Raw genomic sequence first — 25476 nt, forward strand, 5'->3', positions numbered from 1 at the left:
GCAACGCCTTCGTAGGCCTCCAATTGAGGCTTATACCCGCCAGGGACATTCCAAAGAGACCTCGTGCTCGCCTTTGGTTACCCCCTCTAGATGAGCCAGGCGAAAAACTCCTGCGGTGCATTAAGCTGCAGAACAAATCTATACCAGGTATAGATGAGTGGCAGCTAATCAAGGAGGAAAAACCTAATAAAGCAAGTAAGCCAATACTAGTGGCCATTTGTGATGAGTCCATTGAGGCTCTGAAGAAGACTGACTACAAAATCAGCTTCGGAATCCGCAAGGCCAGACTAAAAATCTTCCAAGGTGACAAAGCGGCTGACGAAGACGACACGGAAGAGGTCGACGACGCCAGCCAGTTACTAAGGAATGTGGGCATCGAAGAAACCCGAGATGCCCAATAACAACCTTAGATGTGTACAGATAAACCTGCAGCACTCGAAGAGTGCTACAGCGAATCTGACAACCCTCGTGAACGAGAGGGGCATCGACATCAGCCTAGTACAGGAGCCCTGGGTCAATGATGATTCCATTAAAGGGCTAAACAGCAGCAACTATAACCTGTTTTACACACGGAACAGAGGTAAACCTAGGGCATGCATCCTTATCAATAAAAGTATAAATGCATTTCTTTGTCCTAATTACAGCACAGCAGATATCACAGTGGTAAAGGTGGAACAGAAGGAAAAGCCCTTCTTCTTGGTCTCCCCCGCTCGCCAGACTAGTAGAGGAGAACAGGAGGGATGATGTCCTAATAGGGTGTGATGCAAACGCAAGGCACACCGTATGGGGTAGCTCCAATATAAACACCAGAGGTGAGTCACTCTTGCAGTATATTTTGAATAGTAATCTAAGTATTTGCAACAAGGGCGATAAGCCAACATTTACTTTCCCAAGCTCGGATAGGTTTCCGGGGTGGGAGGAAGTGCTTGACCTCACGCTATCAACAGACACAGACAGTCTCGTTGTGGATAACTGGAGGGTATCCGATGAGCCTTCCATGTCGAATCACTCCTGGATACTCTTCAGCATCCGCGGGAGGTACAGTGCTCCTCTCACATACCGAAACCCTAGAAGAACAGCTTGGGAAAAGTATACCAGAATAGCAACAAAATGCCTCGGAAAGAAAGGCAATAAGAGTATCAGAAATCCTCAAGAACTAGATTCAGAAGTAGAGATGTTGGAAAAAATCTTAACCTCAACTTTCAATAAATCTACTCCTCTAACAGTTTTGATAAAGAGAAAGTCTCCCCCTTGGTGGAACAGTGAACTCAAGAATTTGAGAACACAACTAAGGAAAGCTTTCAATGAGAGTTTTAGAACCAAAATATGGCAGCCATATAAAGATATTATGAAAAGATACAAAAAAGCAGTCAGAAGAGCAAAAAACGACTCTTGGCGATCTTTCTGCACATCAATAAAAAGTTGCAGAAAAACCGCTAGGCTGAGCAAAATGCTATTCAAAGATCATATTAACACTGCCTACATTAGGACGGAGGGAAGTGATTGGACCTCCTCGGCACAAGAGTCTCTGGAGGTACTAATTACAACACACTTCCCCGGGAGTCAGCAAACACCTTCAACGAGGGTTCAACCAGAACCACCGTTGAACGCAGCTGATTATCAAGGCTAAATAATAGACAAAAGCAAAATCAAGTATGCCATAAATAGTTTTGCACCATTTAAAGCGGCAGGTCCTGACGGGATTATGCCCATAATGTTGCAAAAACTGGTAGAACCAATGGTTCACATCCCACGAAATTGGAAAAGAAGTAAAGTTGTGTTCCTTCCAAAACCCGGCGGAAGAAATCAACCGAAACTGCCCTTCACGAGGTGATAAGTGTAATTGAAAAATCACTACACCACAAACAATACACCATGGCTGCTTTTCTAGACATAGGGGGCGCCTTCAATAACATAGAAGTAAATGCGATAATTAACTCTCTGGCACATGATAGCATAGATGACACTGTGTGCAGATGGATACTATCGATGCTTGAGAATAGGAAGATTATAGCTTCAAACGGCGCTGCAACACAAACAAGCTATGTGAGTAGAGGGACGCCTCAAGGAGGGGTCCTCTCTCCGCTCCTATGGGTTGTAGCGCTGAACGAAATACTCCTCCAACTAAACGGTGGAGGAGTGAAAGCAGTGGCGTATGCAGACGATATAGTGTTGTTGGTATCAGGCATGTTTCCTTCAACAGTCAGGGAGATTATGGAAAGAGTACTTCGAAGGTTAAACCTATGGGCTAAAAACAATGGACTAGGAGTTAACCTGAACAAAACAGAACTGATGCTATTCACAAGCAGAACCAAAATACCTCAGTTTCAACTTCCGGTACTAAACGGTACAATACTCACTCTATCCCCCACAGCTAAATACTTGGGGGTGGAGATTGACACCAAATTGTCCTGGAAAATAAATATAGAAAAAAGAATAAACAAAGCATACATGGCTTACTATACTTGTAAGAGAATCGTCAACAAGAATTGGGGCCTCAAACCAAGTATAGTCATGTGGATGTATACGGCGGTCATAAGACCTATACTTACATATGGAGCTCTTGTATGGTGGCCAGCGCTAAACAAGCAATACAACATTAAAAAATTAAATGGTATACAAAGAGCAGCATGTGCGGGTGTTACTGGGGCAATCAGGTCATGTCCGACTGATGCGCTCAACGTGATCCTGCATCAATTACCAATGGACATTTGTATTCAAAAACAGCAGCTATTGCGGCGACAAGAATAAAAGAATTGGAAGGTTGGAACCAGCAGAACTATGGACATAGTGTAATCCTAAACAAGCTCACCATTAATAAATCAGACTACATTCTCCCAAAGCTGGATTTCAATAGACACTTCCAGGTAAGGATACCATCTAGACGAGAATGGAGAAGAGGCTCAATAGAAGAGGAGGATACCATCTCAGTCTATACCGACGGGTCCAAAATGGACTGTGGAGTAGGCACGGGAGTATTCTCCTCTAATCTTGGCATATCTCTCTCTATACGTCTACCGAACTCGGCTAGCATCTTCCAAGCAGAAGTACTAGGCATAGAAAAAGCCTGCGAAGCTCTATTAGAAAACCACGGGAATATAAACAAAGCAACTATATTTACGGATAGCCAGGCGGCGCTCCTGGCCTTGTCTTCACCCATGACAAACTCCAGCACAGTACACAACTGCAAGAGAGCACTAAGCGCAATAAAAGACAAGCTCCAACGAAACTAGATCTAGGTTCCCGACCACAGGAACATTTTCGGTAACGAAAAAGCAGACGAGTTGGCAAAGGCAGGAGCTTTCCTCAACGAATCCGAGGCGGAGATAATACCAAGTCCGCTAGGATCAATCAAAGGAGAGATCAATAGACAATTTCAACAAATTGCAAATAACAGGTGGAAAAACATCACAAAATGCGTCATAACTAAACAATTATGGCCAACATATGACAGGAAAAGAACCAACGGCTTACTAAATAGGTCAAGGAAAAGTATTTACAGAGTAACAGCTACCACAACAGGGCACTGGCCATTTGGGGAACACGCATCCAAAATGGGTATGCCCTACAACGACATCTGCCATGGCTGCGGAGTAGCAGGGAACAAGGAAACAATCTTCCACTTTCTCTGTGAATGCCCAGCTCTAGCACAGATCCGGCACAAAACACTTGGAATCCATCTAGCACCAAACCTTGAATGGATTTCCACTAAAAGCATATCGGGCATAAGAGGTTCTACGAACAGTGCATCAAAATGGCACATCAAGTGTTAATTGAGCCCGATAGGGCGGCACTCCTACCTACCTACCTACCTACACCAACCCTTATTGCTCGTTCTTCTGATATGAAGTCTGCTACTTCAACTCTAAATTTCCTGTTCCTTAAATATGACTCCAAAATTTTATGTAATTCGTAAGGTAAAACGTTTTTGATTTTCCATATAAAGCCTTCATGCCAGACCTAATCGAACGCCTGGGTTATATCTGGAAAAATAGCTGAACAGCTCGAATACTTTCCTAACTTCGTTGGTAATTGCGTAGTATTATATTATTTTCGTGGGAGAAAGGAGTCATGTTTAATAGTAATATTTTTTCAAATATTTTAGAAATAAAGGGTAAGAAGAGGACTGTGTAAAGTCATTCCCAGGTTTATCTATTATGATTATCTGCAACTTTTTCCACAAATTTCGATAGTATCCGAAACCAAAAATTGCAATAAAGAGCAAGGAGAGTACCGTTACAGCAATATTTGGTAACTATATTAGCATTTTTGGAGTCATATAATCCTGTCCTTATGCCTTTTTCAGATTTAACTATTTTAGGATTCTAATAACTTCAGAAGTAGAAGTTCTAGTAAACACAAACGACTTACTAGTGGTATTGGGTAAAGTTGGCAACTTAAAGTTTTTTTGGGCAATTAAACCATTTTCTTACCATTTAACTGTTCTCGATCGGAATCCAGTGCTGGTATGGAAAACTTTTGCATTTGACAAGATATATTCAAGAAATCTGGTATAAATTATTTTCTAAGGCAACAATGTAATTTCTGAAGAAACTGTTCAGATCGGTTAACTAAAGCATATCTCTGCCATACAAGCCGAACGATCAAGGGCTTGTATGGAAAAATTTCGCATTGATGTGGTATCTTCACAAAATTTGACATGGATTACTGCTTAAGGTAATAATATATGTAATATCCGAAAAAATTGTTCGCATCGGATTACTATAGCATATAGCTTCCATACAAATCGGATTACTATAGCATATAGCTTCCATACAAAATACAAACTGAACACATAGTTACTAAAAGAAATGCACCTGTGAAGGGTATATTAGCTTCAGTGCAGTCGAAGTTAACGTCTTTTCTTGTTTTTTTTTTAGACTAAAATCTAATAATTTCTAATTTATGTTGGTGTTATCATTCTAAATTCAGATTTTATACTTTAATTTTTCCAGGACCTGAAAACATTTCATTCTTGCTATTTGCAAGACTATAAAATGTTCGGTCATACCCAAACTTAGCCCTTTCTTACTCCACATCTACTTTGAGATATTTGACAGTAATTATGTAATAATGTATTTGTTGAGCGCTGTGTCCTACCATGTACGCACGAATTTCGTCGGTGAATAAAACTTGATTCCAAGACTCTGGTGCCTTATTTAAATATTTACTTGCGAAAGTGATACATATGTATTTGTTGGTTACCGGCATAAGATTTGTTAGAAAAACCAAAATAATTATACGTAGCATATGGGATTTGGGATAGAATCGACCCGAATATCATATAAAATCAATTACTATTATCATGCCACTTACTAAATTCCTTGGTTTCATTAGCGTACCTCACATACAATCACCAAACATATGAAGCACAGCCAGTAGGATGTTCGAAAATCCTGGAATGATTATATAGAGGCTAGGTCAAGTTTTTGCGCACTTGTATCTATTTTAGGTACAATGATATACTGTTATGAGCAAAATATGTTCTGTAATTCTCATTAAGATAACTCACATATTGGCCGACCTATCCAGCATAAAGTCACCTGGAAGTTCGAAAATCTTTATATTAGGTATATGGGGTTTCAGAAGGTATTGACTCGATTCAACGCATTTTTGATTCAAAGAATAATTATTTTCAGGAAAGGATTTGTCTGAATTTCAATTGAACTTCTCACTTGAAGGATATTTTTACTCAAAAGTCAAGTATAGATACTGGGGTCCACATATTCGGTACCTAGAGTCTTGAATAATTTTGTTCGGATTTGGCAAATTTTAGGTCATAAGGTGGTATACTTTAGGGGAATTATTTCCACTAAATTTTATTCTGTTATATTAATTACTTCTTGATTTATGTACTGGAAAGTGAGAGAATGAAGTGGAATTTAAAATTGTGTTCTAAGGGAAGTAGACGTGAATGAAGTCCGATTTCACCCATTTTTGCACTGTGATTTAAGAATATAAGAAGAGTTCTACGTATTTAATTTAGTTGAAATCGGTCGAAAGGATATATGTCGCATCACCAAAATGTGGGCGGTATCACGCCCATCGTCCAATTTTCATACACCATCTAGGGTATAAAATTTTATGTCTTTGGCGTAATTAGTTATTGGTTTATTGCGCTTTTAGTAGTATTGAACAGTACCGTTAAATGGCGAGTGAGCGGAGTTACCTTCCGATTTCATCCATTTTCACACTATTGGTAGGACTTTTTATAATATTCGAGCTAGCAAATTTGGTTGTTGTAGCTTTAGTAGTTTAGGAGATATGTACCTTAAACATATGCTAATATAATATATCTTAATTTCGTTCTTAGTTATGGTATTTTATAGGTTTTCGGGTAATGGCGTTTTGTGGGCGTGGCAATGGTCCGATTACGCCCTTTTAAGAACTCGAACACTTTTTTTAATTAAAAAGCCCGCATAGCAAGTTTCATCAAGATATCTAAGAGTAGACTAACGGCGACTAGTGTATAGTATATATCTTCCACACGATTTGCATACGGTAAATCTCTTTGACTCTTACGACAGTGTGAAAATCTGTGAAATCAGATGGTCACCCCGCCCATTTCCATATACTACCTATTGACGACTTTTTGATTTTATTTATAATTGAAATTCAGAGAGAATACGTTCCTAATAAATGGGTTGAATCGGGTCAGTAATTCTCTCAACCCAATCGGCCAATATGTGAGTTAAAATTAAGAGAGCTTGTTTTTTTATAATGGTGATAAAATGGGTTGTCAAAAAAGTCTTGCGGTATTTTTATTGAATTTTTTTTTAATGAAATTGAAATGAATTTTTGATGACTCATGGCCAGCTCTTGACCGATGCTACGGCTGCTACTATGCCGGTCTCTTTCCACCAATTCAGCAATTTTATCGCAATTTTCGACGACAGGCCTTCCGGAGCGTGGCGCATCTTCGACCACCTCTACACCAGAACGAAAACGTTGAAACCATCGTTGTGCGGTGGAAATGGAAACTGTATCGGGTCCATAAACTGCACAAATTTTATTTTGCTCTATGTTTGCGACGCTATAACTCACGAACGACTTAAAACAAACGACAATCAATCAAACACGTGTTAGCGCGTGAAATGAGATTTCCAAAAAGGTATAGCAGGACCCGATGCGACGAATAACATTAGAACTAGGTGCTTTCAGCGCCAACTAGCTAAAATACCGCAAGACTTTTTTGAAAACCTAATATATCTAACAGGCCTATGTACTCGAGTGTGCTTCCATGGCTGTTATTCTTGCAACTTGCATGAGTACAGAATATTCGGTTATACCCGAAATGAGGTCTTCCTTACTTGTTTAAGATAAGGTCTTACCAACACCTGAAGGTATTAGCGTGTCTTGGTCATTGCAAGTTGCAAGTGTATAAAATACACCCTAACTTATATCTTCCTTATTTGTACTTTTTGCTGCAGGAATACGTGGCAACAGACTCTTTATTAAGTTTTCCAGTCAAAGTGGTTACTTCAATAATTTTTTCAGTGATCTTTTTGATTAGATATGTATTTAGGAATTACCGTTGCTTAATTTAAGAGGATTATCATTACGCTGAATAATAGGTAAACCAGTTTTGAACCGAACAATATGTGATGACATTCAGGGTATCTAGAGGTCTTTGATACATAGTATACATGACTATCAAGCTAGTTATTATTAAAGTAATTAATGTTTATTTCCATGAAATTACTCACGATTAATTTAATTTTTTGAAGTTATACTTCTTATACGAGTTCGGAAAAGGTTGCGATAGATTCAGGTTGCGCAAACTTGCTCAATACGAATCTACGCAACCTTGTCTGCGAAGATGTTCGAGCAGCAAGCGAAGCGGTGACAATCGGCAATTGTTTGTTCGTTTCTTTCGGCACAGCTCGGCTTTTCTACCAACAACACAATATTGCCATGCTTATGCTGTTGTTGTTTTTGTAGAACAATGTTTCAATTTTTGGTTGGTGACATATTCAATTAAAAATAAATTCTGTTGGGATTCGAACCTACGTGCTCGTCGTAACTCTACAAGCGCTTACCACCAACACCACCATTGACACTTGTATTGCGTTGTCCTAATCATGGTTTGCTTATGTATGAAAGAAATATACAATGGATCGCCGATTGTTACCTCTTTCCTTGCTGCTGCTGCGCATATGTATGTTTGTATGCTTGTGCATTATTGAAGTTATACTCCTTTTTCTTTCCTTTGTCTTTCATTTCTGCGAATTCTCAACTATTTTATGTGAGCTTTTGTTGAAATACCCTGCGTTGGCAGTTGAAAAATTAAGTCTATACTTTACAGGATTATTTCTTTAGTTAGTCTTCATTTACATTTTTTGGAAATCGACCCGCGCTGACGAGGTATATCGTTTTATCTGACAGCGTGAGGTTTAAGAAGTTCATTTCTAATTTTGTCTTGTGGCATATTAGAAATGATGTTTCTTCGAAAATCGTTCGCTTATAAAGGATAAAACGACTTCTGAGTGTTGATTTAAATGAATAAATTCCTTTTGGTTGAAATGCTCTGCGTTGGCCGTTGAAAAGTTAAGACTAAACTTCTCAGGATCATTCATTTTTTCAAAGAATTTAATGACCTTTAGAAATATGCATATTTGCATTATTTCGTTGTAATTTTCATATTCGTAGCAATAGAATTTCTATGGCATAAGTAAAGTAATGGCCGCCGATTGTCACCCCTTGCCGCTGTCGCAGCTTCGCCTACAAACATGCGTAAATATGTATGTATACGTATGATCGTGAATACATATCGACGCAGATTTTTGCGAGAAGCACCAGAAAGTTGTGCAATTTATGATTTTTAGCTTTCGCCATCTTCGCGAAAAGGCGACTTGTTGGCAAAGGCATGCTTGGGGATATGTTACGACCTCTGTTTTTATGAATGAAGCGAGATCGCTTGTGGAATTTGCGCCTGCGTTTTTGAATGAAATCGTTTTTGTTGTAAAATGTACTACACTTGTTCTTCGCCAATTTGTCTGCCATATTGTCTTGTGAAGATCAATTTTTTGTTGGTGACATATTCATATGTGTATGCATATGTATGTTTGTATGCTTGTGCATTATTTGTTTGGTAATGTATGCAAATATATGTACATATAAGTATATATGAATGTATGAACATGCAAGTCAATGCGCGCACATGTAATAAGTATGTTGATAAGTGATGCAAATATGATTTCAATTTCTGAACGCGCACATGCGTATACATACACTCATATGAGCATGTGCAGATACACAAGATAGGATAGAAGATGTATGCCTTTTAACATCGTATACTATACAAATAAATATTTTTCTTACTAATAGAAATTAAATTTATCACAGCAATATACATAATATACATATACATAATATTGCTGTGATAAATTTAATTTCTATTAGTAAGAAAAATATTTATTTGTATAGTATAAGATGTTAAAAGAAAAAGATTAAAAATTTATTCTGTCGAGATTCGAACCTGTGGTAGCATCTTGACTTTCCAAGCGCTTACTATCAACACCACCATTGACACTTGGGTTGCGCTGACTTAAGTATGGTTTGGATATGCATGTACATAAGAAACATACGACGGTTCTAATAATTTTGTTTAAGTATAGAAATATGCTTTTGTAGAACATTTGCTTTCGCAAACATACAGACAAAAGTGCAAACAACATAATATATGTATGTATGCTTGTTTCGCATTTTGCTTCTACGCCGGTCAAATTTCTATACAAAAATCGGCTGAAATGTGGGAGAAAATAAAAAATGGACAACTAGGGCAAATAATTTTAAAAAATTTATTGACAATTAAATATAAATGAAAATACATGTAAATTTACTTAAATTTATTTAGATTTATTGAAATTTCGTTTCGCATTTTTCGGCACTTTCAAATTAATTAATATAAGTAAAATTCGCGACTTAACCCGCACACGTCTTATTCGCGCAAAATTTCCAACTTTATGAAAATTGGCGCATTTATTGACACTTCTATTTTATGTAAAGTTTAAAACATGTTTACATATGAATATATAATATATTTGATTTTGGCGCAATTATTGACACTTGTCTTAATATACAAAATTGGGCCAAAACGAAACAATGAAATACATAATTACTTTTGCATGTCAATATGGAAATGCCGACGGCAAAATGCAAAGGCATATATTGCACATATGTACATACATGCATACAAGCGATTTTTTGGTTGAAAGCAAAAATTGAAGCATGAGAAATTGAAATGCCGACGGCAAAACGAAATTGCTTACATTCGTACATTGCGTATGAATCATGAAAATATTATCATAATGTTTAGGTAAATCTTTTATATATTTAAAATGAGTTATTATAAAATAAGATCAAATTAGCATTAAATAATTTGAAAAATAATAAATCAAAAATAAAAGAGTTCTATATACATATTTCCATCCTATGGAATATCAAAGAAATCATTTTATAAATACATATATTTCTGTCTCTTCATATTCTCTGTTAGAATATGTGAGAGAATTGTAAAAAATGTTAAAATTGCGAGGCGAATTCCGACCTAAAATCTTAACAAATGCGGTGAATTCCCTAATTTGAATCTATCAAATGTTCGCAGTCGAACCTGCACCTTCTCTATACTTTTAAGTTCTCTGGTCAGTCTTCATTTACTTTCTTCGCAAATCGACCCGCGATGACGAGGTGACTATTCACATGTGTGCGCATATGTATGTTTGTATGCTTGTGCATTATTGAAGTTATACTCCTTTTTCTTTCCTTTGTCTTTCATTTCTGCGAATTCTCAATTATTTTATGTGAGCTTTTGTTGAAATACCCTGCGTTGGCCGTTGAAAAATTAAGGCTATACTTTACAGGATTATTTCTGTAGTTAGTCTTCATTTACATTTTTTGGAAATCGACCCGCGATGACGAGGTATATCGTTTTATCTGACAGCGTGAGGTTTAAGAAGTTCATTTCTAATTTTGTCTTGTGGCATATAAGAAATGATGTTTCTTCGAAAATCGTTCGCTTACAACGGTTAAAACGACTTCTGTGTGGTGATTTTAATGAATAAATTCCTTTTTTTTTTTCTTTTTTTTTTTTTTATAATAATACCCAACGATGACCCTCCTCCCGCCCAACCGACGCGAGGGGCGCAATCCGCGAACGAGCGGAATTAGCCGAGTCATAAAAGGCAAGAGAGTTATAAGCGTTGCGATCTTAAGCTGCTCAGCTACAGAAACAAAAATTTCAACAGCCGAAATTAAGAATTAGATTAAAGTTTATAATTATTAAATGTTACTTGTTAAGAGTAAATAAAATAATTTTTTTAATGGTAAAGAGTGAGTCTGTTAGATCGAATGTGCTGGAATGAAAATTGAAATCATGACATATACGGCGGAATGGTTCGTTTAACTCAAAATTTGTTCTAGAAAATTTTAAAAGTAAGGGTCTAAACTGCCTGGTAGGGCGAGCGGGAACGGTAAAATTTATATCAGATAAGAGAGATGGGCTACAGACTGACCCATTCATGAGTTTTACAAGAAATATTATACCAAGCATCTCCCTACGACTAGCGAGTGCCGGGAGATTTATAAGTTTTAAACGGTTAATGTAAGGGGGAAGATTTAAACTGGAATCCCAATGCAAATGATTTAAGGCAAAAAGTAAAAAATGTTTTTGAACGGACTCTAACTTATCCGAATGGACTTGGTAACTAGGGTTCCAAACCACAGAAGCATACTCCAATATAGGCCTCACCAGAGATGTAAAAAGAATTTTTGTGGTAAGCGGATCTCTAAATTCTTTAGACCAACGTTTAACAAAACTAAGAGCGCCTTTAGCTTTAAAAACCGTGGAAGATACGTGAAGATTAAAATTGAGTTTGGGGTCCATAGTTACTCCCAGATCAACAAAACTGCATACTTGCTCCAACCTAAAGTTTTGTATTGCGTATGAGGTAGGGTCTACAGCTCTACGTGAAAAGCACATCGTTTTACATTTTTTAAGGTTCAATGGCATGTCATTTCTATCACACCAAGAAACTAGGTTCTTTAAGTCTGTTTGCAACTGACATCTTTCGCTGTTTGAAGTATATGTTTTAAAAAGTTTTACATCGTCAGCATATAATAAAACTTTTGAAAACTTAACAACAGATGATATGTCGTTAATAAATAACAAGAACAGAATTGGACTAAGATGGCTACCTTGAGGAACGCCTGAAGGAACATTGATTATGTCAGAAAAAGTATCTTTAAATATGACTTGTTGAATTCTATTACTAAGATAAGAAGCAACCCATTTTAGAAATATTGGTTGAAAACCAAGAATATCAAGTTTATTCAAAAGAATTGAATGGTTTACTTTATCAAAAGCTTTACTAAAATCTGTATATATAACATCAGTATTCTTATTCTCCCTAAAGCCCGTTGATACATGTGATACAAATTCAAGCAAATTAGTTGTGGTAGATTTCCCTTTACGAAAACCATGCTGAGAACAAGAAATTAGTGGAGAGATCCGGAAGGTTATGTCGTCTGTTATAATTGCTTAAAAAAGTTTAGGTATTGCAGACAACTTTGCTATTCCCCTATAGTTTTCAATAGATGACCTAAATCCACTCTTATGCAAAGGAATTATATATGACTTTTTCCATATGGATGAAAATAAGCCTTGCTTAAGAGATGAGTTAAATAGTTTTGTTAGGGGTTGGTATATATATTTGGCACATTTCTTAAGAAAGCATGAGGGAATCATATCTGGGCCGTAATTGTATGATTGTTCTAACATATTTAAATGATTTAAGACGTCTGCTTCGGAAATGGTAGGTGCATTAATGACAGAAATCGGACATAACTTGTGCTGATGCGGAACATTTGTGGAGATTTTGAAGAGTAATTGCACCTAAAGAATTTAGCGAACATATTAGAAATGGTGTGATTGTCACTGGACATACTAGACTTATATTTCATAGCGGACGGAAAGTTAGAAATCCTGCGTTTGGAGTTGACGTTTGTGATCATCAATAGATTTCCATGATACGCACGGTAAGTTGAAATCTCCCAAAACAATCATGGAATCAGTATCATTAACCATTGAGAAAACATTACTTATTAATGTAGCATGCTGCATGTATACAGATATGTCAGAGTGAGGCGGTATATAAGACAATGTTAAGTAGATATGGCCACTGTTAGCGCAAATACGAATGCACTTAAATTCAATGAAGTCTGCATACGGAACATCGACTTCTTCAGATGGAATTGAAGAATGAACAGCAAACAAGACGCCACCTCCTTTTCTGTTCAGCCGGTCATATCTAAAGATTTCGAATTCGCTGTTGAATATTTCGTTATCAAAAATGTGGGGCTTTAGCCAAGTTTCTGTCAAAGCAATGATTTTAAAGTTGCAATGAATGCTATTTAGATACAAATCACTAAGTTTTGTATTAAGCCCTCTAACATTTTGATAATAAACAATCAGCGAATTATTGTTAATTAGTTTTTTGTATCAACGGGATTTCTTGGCATTTTAGTGATAACTACAATGGGCTTTTCACGTTTGTGCTCGAATTCGCGCACGAAGACCCCAGATGGCCAGAATGAGTTGTCAAGTATCAGTTGAAAATTGTCAGCGGATACGTCGATCTTAAACGAGGAAATATCTCTGTTGTATTTGAAATTAAATTTACGGATGTCTGTATCTACCGTTTTTAATTTCGACGAGATGTAACTTTTTATATACTCGACTGTGGTATCCGCAGCAAGTCTCGAGATAAAAATTGCTTTTTTCCGCGGTATTACCACTAAGTTTTTATTAGCTGACTTGGAGGTATTTGGAGGCGGATCTTGAGAAGTTTTCCGCTTACCGTATTCAGTAACAGTTTTCTCTGTGTCCTGAGCAGACGGAACCTTCTCTCCTTGAGGACGAGGGGATGCAAGATTTATGAGGTCAATAGCGGGTGGGGGCAAAATTTTACATACGGTGGTATCTTCATCAGACGGACGTTTTCGTTTAGGTTTTGGATTCTCATCCCGAGTATTTAGGCATTGAAATGATTGAAACAGCGTTTCATAATGCCTAAATTTTTCAGTAAGGGTTTCAAGCTCTCATGGAGGATGGGGTCATGTGTAGAAGTTCACGCAAGTGAGGAAAGTTCTCTGATCGCCATTCACTTGGGAGTGGCCAGAAACGATTCTTTTACATATGACTCAAGCAGCTCACGACTTCCGGTCTTTGACCAAGTATCCTCTGGGTAGCCTAAGAACATCCGTTCGAAGGTGAGCTAAAGTGAGAAGGCGAAACATCCCCTGCATAGGGTTGTGCGCTGGGTTTGGGACCCGCCACGTAAAAAGCCTATCCCAATGAAAAGCGACAAACAGCCTCGGATGAGAAACCCCTCTTTTGATGACGACCATGGCAAACGAAATAAGGATAACGATATCAGGGCATGCACCTGGAATGTCCGGTCCCTTAATTGGGAAGGTGCCGCTGCCCAGCTGGTTGATGTCCTCGTGAAAATAAAGGCTGACATCACCGCCGTCCAAGAAATGCGATGGACGGGACAAGGACAGAGACGAGTAGGTCCTTGTGACATTTACTACAGTGGCCATATAAAGGAGCGCAAGTTTGGTGTGGGATTCGTGGTGGGAGAGAGACTCCGTCGCCGAGTACTATCATTCACTCCGGTGAATGAACGTCTAGCCACAATCCGCATCAAAGCGAGGTTCTTCAACATATCGCTGATCTGCGCCCACGCTCCGACGGATGAGAAGGACGATGTGACCAAAGATGCCTTTTATGAGTGCTTGGAACGCACTTATGAGAGATGCCCCCGCCACGATGTCAAAATCGTGCTTGGCGACTTTAACGCCAGGGTGGGCAAAGAAGGTATCTTTGGCACTACGGTCGGTAAATTCAGCCTCCACGAGGAAACATCCCCAAATGGGTTGAGGCTGATCGACTTCGCCGGGGCCCGAAATATGGTTATCTGTAGTACTAGATTCCAGCACAAAAAATTCATCAAGCTACCTGGCTGTCTCCGGATCGAAAAACTACCAACCAGATCGATCATGTTGTGATAGACGGAAGACACGTCTCCAGTGTTTTAGATGTGCGTGCACTTCGAGGTCCTAACATCGACTCGGACCACTATCTTGTTGCAGCCAAGATTCGCACCCGCCTCTGTGCAGCAAAAAACGCACGCCAGCAAACACAAGGAAGGTTCGACGTCGAAAAGCTGCAATCACAACAGACTGCCAAACGTTTTTCTACTCGGCTTGCACTCCTGCTCTCTGAGAGCACTCATCAACAACTCGGTATAAGGGAACTGTGGGACGGCATTTCAAACTCCTTACGTACAGCTGCATACGAAACCCTTGGTTTTCGGAAAGTGCAAAAGAACAACTGGTACGACGAGGAGTGCCGCGCCGCAGCGGAGAGAAAACAGGCTGCCTACCTCGCAACGTTACGATCGACCACTACACGTGCAGGATGGGATAGATACCGAGAATTGAAGAGGGAAGCGAGACGCATCTGCAGACAGAAAAAGAAAGAGGCCGAAATGCGTGAGTATGAAGAGCTTGATAAGCTGGCCGACAGGGGTAATGCTCGAAAATTCTACGAAAAAATGCGGCGGCTTACAGAAGGTTTCAAGACCGGAGCATACTCTTGTAGAACCCCCAAAGGTGATCTAGTGACCGATGCCCAGAGCATACTTAAATTATGGAGGGAACACTTCTCCAGCCTGCTGAATGGCAGAGAATGCACAACGCCAGGAGAAGGCGAACCCGATTCCCCAATCGATGACGATGGAGCAGACGTCCCATTGCCCGACCATGAAGAAGTTCGAATAGCAATTACCCGCCTGAAGAACAACAAAGCGGCGGGGGCCGATGGATTACCGGCCGAGCTATTCAAACACGGCGGCGAAGAACTGATAAGGAGCATGCATCAGCTTCTTTGTAAAATATGGTCGGACGAAAGCATGCCCAACGATTGGAATTTAAGTGTGCTATGCCCAATCCATAAAAAAGGAGACCCCACAATCTGCGCCAACTACCGTGGGATTAGCCTCCTCAACATCGCATATAAGGTTCTATCGAGCGTATTGTGTGAAAGATTAAAGCCCACCGTCAACAAACTGATTGGACCTTATCAGTGTGGCTTTAGACCTGGAAAATCAACAACCGACCAGATATTCACCATGCGCCAAATCTTGGAAAAGACCCGTGAAAGGAGAATCGACACACACCACCTCTTCGTCGATTTCAAAGCTGCTTTCGACAGCACGAAAAGGAACTGCCTCTATGCCGCGATGTCTGAATTTGGTATCCCCGCAAAACTAATACGGCTGTGTAAACTGACGTTGAGCAACACGAAGAGCTCCGTCAGAATCGGGAAGGACCTCTCCGAGCCGTTCGATACCAAACGAGGTTTCAGACAAGGCGATTCCCTATCGTGTGACTTTTTCAACCTGCTTCTGGAGAAAATAGTTCGAGCTGCAGAACTTAGTAGAGAAGGTACCATCTTTTATAAGAGTGTACAGCTGCTGGCGTATGCTGATGATATTGATATCATCGGCCTTAACACCCGCGCCGTTAGTTCTGCTTTCTCCAGACTAGACAAGGAAGCAAAACAAATGGGTCTGGCAGTGAACGAGGGCAAGACGAAATATCTCCTGTCATCAAACAAACAGTCGTCGCACTCGCGACTTGGCACTCACGTCACTGTTGACAGTCATAACTTTGAAGTTGTAGATAATTTCGTCTATTTAGGAACCAGTATTAACACCACCAACAATGTCAGCCTGGAAATCCAACGCAGGATTGCTCTTGCCAACAGGTGCTACTTCGGACTGAGTAGGCAATTGAAAAGTAAAGTCCTCTCTCGACGAACAAAAGCTAAACTCTATAAGTCGCTCATAATTCCCGTCCTGCTATATGGTGCAGAGGCTTGGACGATGTCAACAACTGATGAGTCAACGTTGCGAGTTTTCGAGAGAAAAGTTCTGCGAAAGATTTATGGTCCTTTGCGCGTTAGCCACGGCGAATATCGCATTCGATGGAACGATGAGCTGTACGAGAAATACGACGACATTGACATAGTTCAGCGAATTAAAAGACAGCGGCTACGCTGGCTAGGTCATGTTGTCCGAATGGACGAAAACACTCCAGCTCTGAAAGTATTCGACGCTGTACCCGCCGGGGAAGCAGAGGAAGAGGAAGACCTCCACTCCGTTGGAAGGACCAAGTGGAGAAGGACCTGGCTACGCTTGGAATATCCAATTGGCGCCACGTAGCGAAAAGGAGAAACGACTGGCGCGCTGTTGTTAACTCGGCTATAATCGCGTAAGCGGTGTCTACGCCAATTAAGAAGAAGAAGAAGTTTCAAGCTCTCGACCAATCTTCTTGAAACCATTGTGCGCCTGCTTAAAAACTTTAAACAATTCAATTTCAGTTGGTCTGCATTTCAAGCAAGACCAGCGCAAGCCCTTACTGTCAAGAATGGAATCCAAAATCCTACCTGTCAGTCCAGCACATTTAAGATGGGCAAGCCCATCACAAAGCCAACAAGAAACATAGCGTTCCGACTCGCTTTTCACAGAGCAGTTCGGAAAGTTACAAGTCATAATGAACAAAAACAGTATTAAACAAAAATATAAAAAATGTTAAATAATAAAAGTAAAAAGCGCGATGACAAAAATATTTATAACAAATGAATGCAAAAAAATAGTTAGTTATCAAAGATAACAACCAATGTAGCGAGCAGTTTGAGATGCACTGTAACACACGAAAAGTAAGAAACTCGCGATCAGCTGTGGACAAAGATGGAAATGAATAAAAACAAGAAAGAAATTTAAGTAAGCAACATAAATTAACACTAACAATTGCACTTTTTAAAATGTAGCAACAAAAACAAATTGAAAATGACTCGGCACAATAAATTAAAATTAGCCAGAACAGAATTAAAGTAAAATCACTAGCTTCACTAGCACAATATAACACTGATACTTATCTTAAAAGATCACTTAATACAAAAATTTTCACAATAAAGTTTTAAATATAAATTAAATAAATTCGCCAGAGCACCAAATTCATAGCTGAGCACGAGAAGGGTTGCCAGAATTGCTGAAATTTTGGTTGAAATGCTCTGCGTTGGCCGTTGAAAAGTTAAGACTATACTTCTCAGGATCATTCATTTCTTCAAAGAAATTAATGAACTTTAGAAATATGCATATTTGCATTATTTCGTTGTCATTTCCATATTCGTAGCAATAGAATTTCTATGGCATAAGTAAAGTAATGGCCGCCGATTGTCCCCCTTGCCGCTGTAGCAGCTTCGCCTACAAACATGCGTAAATATGTATGTATGTATACGTATGATCGTGAATACATATCGACGCAGATTTTTGCGAGAAGCACCAGAAAGTTGTGCAATTTATGATTTTTAGCTTTCGCCATTGTCGCGAAAAGACGACTTCTTGGCAAAGGCATGCTCGGGGAGATAATAAATTATAATAAATTTATAAAATGTGAATTTAAGTTTTGTAGTTTTCTTTCATACAAAATGATATGCATTTCTTGGAATATCACTAAGGAGTATAACTTCATCCTCGCGTAGGGACTCCACTCACCTTTTTTTTTTTAATTGTGACATTTCAGCATTTCATTTCAATTCGATATTTATGAAAGTGCTGTGGGTACTCCATTTTTTTAAATCTTTTGTGTAAATAAACAAATAAAAAAAGTTTCATGGAAATTGTAAAATTCCTATCAAATAATAACAAGAATTATTACTCTTACCAACTGCAGAGCTCAAAAGGCCTAGTTGTTGTCATAAAAGGTATAGAGTCTTCGGTAGACTCTAACGACGTTAGAGAAGCACTAGAAGAAGGTGGTTTTAGCATTAAATCAGTAGTAAATATTTTTAACAGGAACAAAGTCCCACAACCAATGTTCAAAATAGAATTGATGCCAGATTCTAACAAATTAAAGAAAAATGAAATACACCCGATTTACAATTTAAAATATCTTCTCCATCGCAGAATCACCGTTGAGGAACCACACAAAAGAAATGGTCCAGTACAATGTACAAACTGCCAAGTGTATGGACACACGAAAGCATATTGCACTCTACGAAGTGTCTGTGTAGTATGTGGTGATCTACATCTAACTTCAAAATGTACTCTTAAAAAAGAGGATTTAAATAAAAAATGCAGCAATTGTGGAGGAAACCACACTGCTAACTACAGGGGTTGCCCTGTATACATAGATTTAAAATCGAAGTTGTCACAGGGTATCCAAGCACGTCGTAACCAAATGATGAATATTCCATCTATTGAAAATATTGAAATCCCCGTCCACATTTCAAAACCAGTTAATCCTAAAGACAATGCTACACAAGGAAGCTATGCAAACGTGGTAAAAGGCAATACTGCACAAATGCAATTGCCCCAAAACCAACCAAATGGAAGCGTAGAAACTATGATTTTCAACCTTACCCAATGTATGACACAATTTATGGCTTCAATGCAAAATATGATTCAAGAGATAATCAAATCACAAAACCAAATGTTGCAAACTTTTTTAAGTAAAAAATGAGTGTATTGAACATTTGTTTATGGAATGCTAACGGTGTTAACCAACATAAATTGGAACTTATTAAATTTCTGGATGAAAATAGTATGGATGTAATGCTATTGTCAGAAACTCATCTTACGAACAAAAACAATTTCTTTATACCGGGATTTAGGTTACAAACCACCCAGATGGAAAGGCACATGGAGGAACAGCAGTGTTGGTTAGAAAACGGTTAAATCCCCACACATCAGAATCTTATGCCACAGCGCAATTACAAGCTACAACAATAACTATAAAAATCGCTGCGGGGACTTAAATCTGACAGCCATATACTGTCCACCTCGGGTTAAAATTACTGACATCCAATTCAAAGACTTTTTTGGAACACTAGGCCATAGATTTATAGCAGGTGGAGATTACAATGCAAAGCACACGTATTGGGGCTCACGGCTAATTAATCCGAAAGGACGACAGCTGTATCACACTATTATAAAAAGGCACAATAACCTTGACGTAATATCTCCTGGCTAGCCGACGTATTGGCCTAGTGATCGTAAAAAAATACCAGATTTAATTGATTTTGCTGTAATCAAAAATATAGATAAATCGCTTATAACAGTTGATACATGTACTGATCTATCTTCTGATCACTCTCCTGTACTAATAAAGTTATGTGAACAACCCATATTCGTTAATCCAAAAGTGGGATTAACTTCTTATAAAACGAATTGGCTAAAATATAAAAAATACGTGAGAAGCCACATTAATGTTGAGTACAAAATAAATACAGGAAGAGATATTGACGAAAGCATAGAAGAACTCAATGATATAATAACTAAAGCAGCTGTCTTAGCAACACCAAACAAAAACTATAAGCCGCTTGGTGCCAGAAAAATTACTAACAGAGAAATAGAAAAGCTTCTAAACGAAAAAAGGCGTGCAAGGCGTGAATGGCAGATAAATCGCTCCCCTTCCACTCAGCTTCAATTGAAATCAGCTGTACGTAAATTAAAAAAAGCGCTTAAACGTGAGGAAGAATCCAATACCGAAATGTATATAAAGAAGCTGTGTCCAAATTCAAGCAAGCAAAATTCTCTTTGGAAAGCCCAAAAGTTCCTGAAGCCACCAACTAACTCCAACATGCCAATAGGAGACATGGGCGGAAATTGGGCTCGAAGTGACGAGGAAAAGGCTAATTGTTTTGCAAATCACCTAGAAAAGGTATTTCAACCAAATTGCCCCAAGAACAACTTCGAGTTGTCCAGCTTACCCAACACAGGTAACGAGTCACTCGAGTCTTTTAAGACTTCACTTACTGAAATTATTAGAATAATAAAAGAACTTAAACCAAAAAAGTCACCAGGACACGATAATATTACCCCAAAAATGCTAATTGAGTTACCAAGTATTGCTGTAGAAGTGCTCTCTTTGCTCTTCAGTGCAATTCTTAATCTTGGATACTATCCTAATTCATGGAAAAAGTCGCAGATTATCTTGATGGATAAACCTGGGAAAGACTTAACACAGCCGTCTTCATACAGACCAATCAGTCTTCTACCCTGCCTTTCTAAAATATTTGAAAAAGTGTTACTATCAAAGATGTCTCCTTTCCTCCACGAAAATAATATAATACCAACGCACCAATTCGGGTTTCATGAAAAACATAGCACGATAGAGCAAGTAAATAGAATTACTAACGAAATAAGAAAAGCATTTGAGCACAGAGAGTACTGTTCAGCTTTATTTCTAGACGTGGCTCAGGCATTTGATAAGGTGTGGCATGAAGGCCTTTTGTATAAGATTAAAAACATTCTACCTTTAGAATTGTATAAAACATTGGAGTCTTATTTAAAAAATAGACAATTTATGGTAAAAGTGGGAGATTTCATATCTGACGAACGACAGATAAGGGCTGGTGTACCCCAGGGCAGTGTTTTAGGCCCAACTCTATACATCATATATACTGCAGACTGCTGTACTGTATACTGTACTACTGCTTCCTACAGCTAATAATATATTGACCTCAACTTTTGCGGATGACACAGCTTTAGTGAGCCGTAATAAATGCCACATAATATCATCAAGAATATTAGCCGAGCACTTAAGGTCTGTCGAAGAATGGCTAGCCAACTGGCGTATAAATGTGAATGAACAAAAATGCAAGCATGTTACGTTTTCACTAAGACCTAAAATGTGTCCGGCAGTAAAAATGAACAATATTTTAGTACCCCAAGCCAACGAAGTAACTTATCTTGGTATTCATCTAGATAGAAGACTTACATGGAGAAAACACATATCTAAAAAAAAAACTCCAAACTTAGCCTAGACAACAAAGTGCTTTTATATAATGCGGTTATAAAGCCGATTTGGATGTATGGCATTCAACTGTGGGGTACGACCTGTGCAACTAATATTGATATAATACAAAGGTTCCAATCAAAAATGCTTAGAACAATCACGTGTTCACCATGGTACATGCGTAATGAAAATATCCATAAAGACCTAGGTATTTCTATGGTAAAGAAAGAAGTAGAAGACAGTAGAATTAAATATATATCTAAACTCCGAGATCACCAAAACCCTTTGGCTAATGCTTTGGTACATTCCTGCGATCAAACACGCCTTAAAAGAAGAGATATGCCTGCGTACTAAGGAGCAACGTATCACCAAAACAGCTCAAACACTTGCTTGAGCTTGTCTAGTTTTTAAATAGATTTAAGATTTTATAACTTATTGTTAGGCTTTTAAAATAAATAGCAGATTCAATAAATAATAAGATATTGCAAAAAAAAAAAAAAGAAAGTTTTCCTCTGCCAGGATAGTAATAGGACTGAATCGATTAAAAAAAAAGTATTGAACCAATTGTTACAATTCTTTAAAAACTTTCAAAATAGGCTCCTTATGCGTCGATGCAGCGCAATTTCCATCGACCGATTTTTGGCCGCTAATATAGCATGCGTACTAAGTCAGTGAGGATTTTTGATTTGTTTATGCTTTCTGCGATCTTACAGAAGAGCAGATTCATTAATTTGCATTCACCTATTTCCAATATCCATTAATTGTTTCGAAATATTTCTAGACGATGCCAAGAGTCACATAGGACAATTTGACATGGTGCATCAGTTGTATACAATGCGATTATACATGTTTGGTGGCAATATAATGTCTAGATTTTTATTCCCGGCGTGTAAGCGATTTAAAATATCTTCATTCATGGCCAAAACTTGTATTTTTCCAGCGATTTTTTGGATTAGATGGGAGCAGGTTGTCAGTATTATAGCAAATAACGTGCGCAGTATTCGATTCATCAGCGAATGTAGTGTTCCAATGTGTATCATTTTCACGAGTATATAATTACTGACAAGCTTAGCGATAAGTGGTCGACTATCCTTAAATCTGAAAGGACGTGTGTATTGTTGGAATACAATTTGGGATATCGTTTAACTTCTTCACCTTATTACCGAAGTTGAGACATTGTAGTCCACGTATTCGATTCGTACAATTTTGGTACCTCAGAATTAGAGTAGAGAAAACTATCGATAGTACCGACAGTTTTCCCCGTTGAAATTTATTTATTTTGCGCTGCACAGTGGTTAGTTTTAAAATCATAATAAGTAATAAACAATCATATTATAATAAATAAACCGCTCCAAAGCCCTCTCCACCAACGCCAATGATTACTAATTATATTAAATTAAAAAGGTTGATTAAGCAAAAATGGAATTTCTGGAATATTATTCAAATATTTTTTTTTTTAATTTTTCGAATATTACTCAACTAAATCAAAAACTTATTTTAATAAAATTGATTTACTTTTTCATGGTAGTTTTCTTTGACCAGTGATGAAAGGATCTGCATTGGCTTTGTACACTTCAAGCAGACTAATGCCTATGGGTGTATGTATGAGTTTGCGTAATACTATACAATTACATATGTATAATACGGTGGATTGAAAATTTAGTTGTTAAACACCTCTCAGAAAGGCTCTCCAAGTATGAGCTTTTGATTTTAACCAGAAGGTCCTCCGCCTAATGGTTTTCTTTATTAGATAGAAAAATTTGTAAATCACTTTCAACTACTTGAAAAAAAAAATGTTCATGAACTTTATAGGAAATTGAATGGTCTACAAAATGATCTCCTACGGTTTCTTTGCAAACTAAACCTTTTCAAATATTATTTGTGAATTTTATGACTCATAATCTTGTAGAAAATTGATGCCCTACAAAAAATAATAAAGAAAACTTAAATATTTTTTTGGAGTCGTCCGATTTGTAATTTTTTTCTTTTTTTGCTGAGTTATAAAATTTATAAGAATAAAAAATTCTAAAAAATAACCAAACTTTAACCGTTAATATCTTTTAGACGTTTAGATTTACGAAAAAATCGTTATAGGGAAAATATATGTTTTTTCAGTTGATTAGAAGCCGGATAAAAATTTAGCGGAGAACCTTCCGATACAATTTTGAGGTCATATTCGGAGACATCCAATATGTAATTAAAGTGAAAAAATATTTAAATATAATAAGTTGTATAGTATTATAAAAATTGTATGTAAATGCTTTCGAATTTGAAACCACTAGCGTGCAACCAAGCTTAAAATGGAGAGACAACTTTAAAGCTACCATCCTTGCAAACCACCTGTCGTTTAAATCACCAGCCTGTCGTTTTTATTCAACAGCTATTTCTGATAGGCTAAATGAGTTAAGCTTCCCGCCCTCATGCACCACCACACCATTCATCGTCGTCTCCTTGATAATTGTGTTGTTGTAGTGTTGTAGTTATGAGCGGTGTGAAGTACTGTGTTTGATGCGTGTGTGTGTAGTAGTTTTTTTTTCTTTTTATAGTAGGAGGAAGCATCGAAGGCCGGAGTACGGGAATTTATTCCGCTAACCTACTCCCACCTCATGCCTCTCCCACGGGATCACTGGACAAAGTATTACTTCATGGGAGAGAAGAAGACGTTTAAGTCTCCTCTATTGCACGGACTGACTGACACCTAATCTGTTCTAAATGTCTCAATTTTGTCATAATTAGATTTGCCGCTTCGCTGACAGCTTTCCACAGTTTACAGAGGACTCGCACATACATAACTGCTGTCAAATTTTCCACCGTGATACTACCTCTAAGGGTGGTTTTCAGCTTCTCCCTTATACAAGAAAACAGAGGGCAACAAAAGAACACGTGTTCAGAGACTTCTATACACTCTGTACACGTCGGACAGTATTTACTAAAGTTATGACGATATCTAAATAGGTAGCTTCTGAAGCAACCATGCCCACTGAGTATTTGGGTAAGGTGGATATCCAGGTTACCATGTTGTCTACCTATCCACAAATGTATGTCCGAAATCAGTCAGTAGGTCCACCGTCCTTTGCATGAAGTTTGCCACCGCTGCTGCCACATTGCAATGCTTTTTATTCTCTCTTCTCTTTTTGCTGTGGTAAACGTTTCTGATAAGTTATATATTCGCGCGAATTCGTCTCCCTGGATGTCAATCGGCGCCATACTGGCTAATACCTCAGCAGCGTCATTTGAAGTGGTTCGGAGAGCACTTATCACACATATTGCTGAAAGTCTATGCGCTTTGTTAATTGGTCTAGCATATGATTTTGTTTCTAGCGCCTGTATCCATATCGGAGCCGCATACAGGAGCACTGGGCTTATTGCCTTAGCTATTAAACATCGTCGGCTGGAAGGCACACAGCCTTTATTTGCCATCATGCTAGAAAACGCATTATATATTTTATTTGCTTTACTTGTCGCATTTTCTAATTGGTACTTGAACTTTAAATTTAAGTCCACTATTACCCCAAGATACTTCAACTGCAGCTGTGAAGTAATCTCACATTCTCCTATGGTCAGCGATATTTTCTCCTCAATTTTCCTTGAGCTTATGGGCAGGACTTC

The 25476-nt window shown here is 38.1% G+C and overlaps 1 protein-coding gene and 2 pseudogenes across 3 annotated transcripts in view; 2 read left to right on the top strand and 1 right to left on the bottom strand.

The window, feature by feature from the left end:
* The window catches only part of LOC126764205 (uncharacterized), a 317397-nt gene that overhangs the window by 185968 nt on the left and 105953 nt on the right, over window positions 1-25476 (bottom strand). The window contains exon 1 of one of the 3 annotated variants that reach the window (XM_050481999.1): window positions 5317-5396. The exons of 1 other annotated variant lie outside the window; for it this stretch is intronic. The gene's annotated coding sequence lies outside the window, so the exon portion shown is untranslated. Of the gene's footprint in view, window positions 1-5316; window positions 5397-25476 lie in introns of those variants that run through there. One more of the 3 variants, XM_050482000.1, reaches the window with a different exon arrangement.
* Window positions 8289-8491, top strand: LOC126764742 (small nucleolar RNA U3; annotated as a pseudogene).
* Window positions 10846-11048, top strand: LOC126764805 (small nucleolar RNA U3; annotated as a pseudogene).

This window comes from Bactrocera neohumeralis, unplaced genomic scaffold, assembly GCF_024586455.1.
Source record: "Bactrocera neohumeralis isolate Rockhampton unplaced genomic scaffold, APGP_CSIRO_Bneo_wtdbg2-racon-allhic-juicebox.fasta_v2 cluster09, whole genome shotgun sequence".
NCBI classification, from domain to species: domain Eukaryota; kingdom Metazoa; phylum Arthropoda; class Insecta; order Diptera; family Tephritidae; genus Bactrocera; species Bactrocera neohumeralis.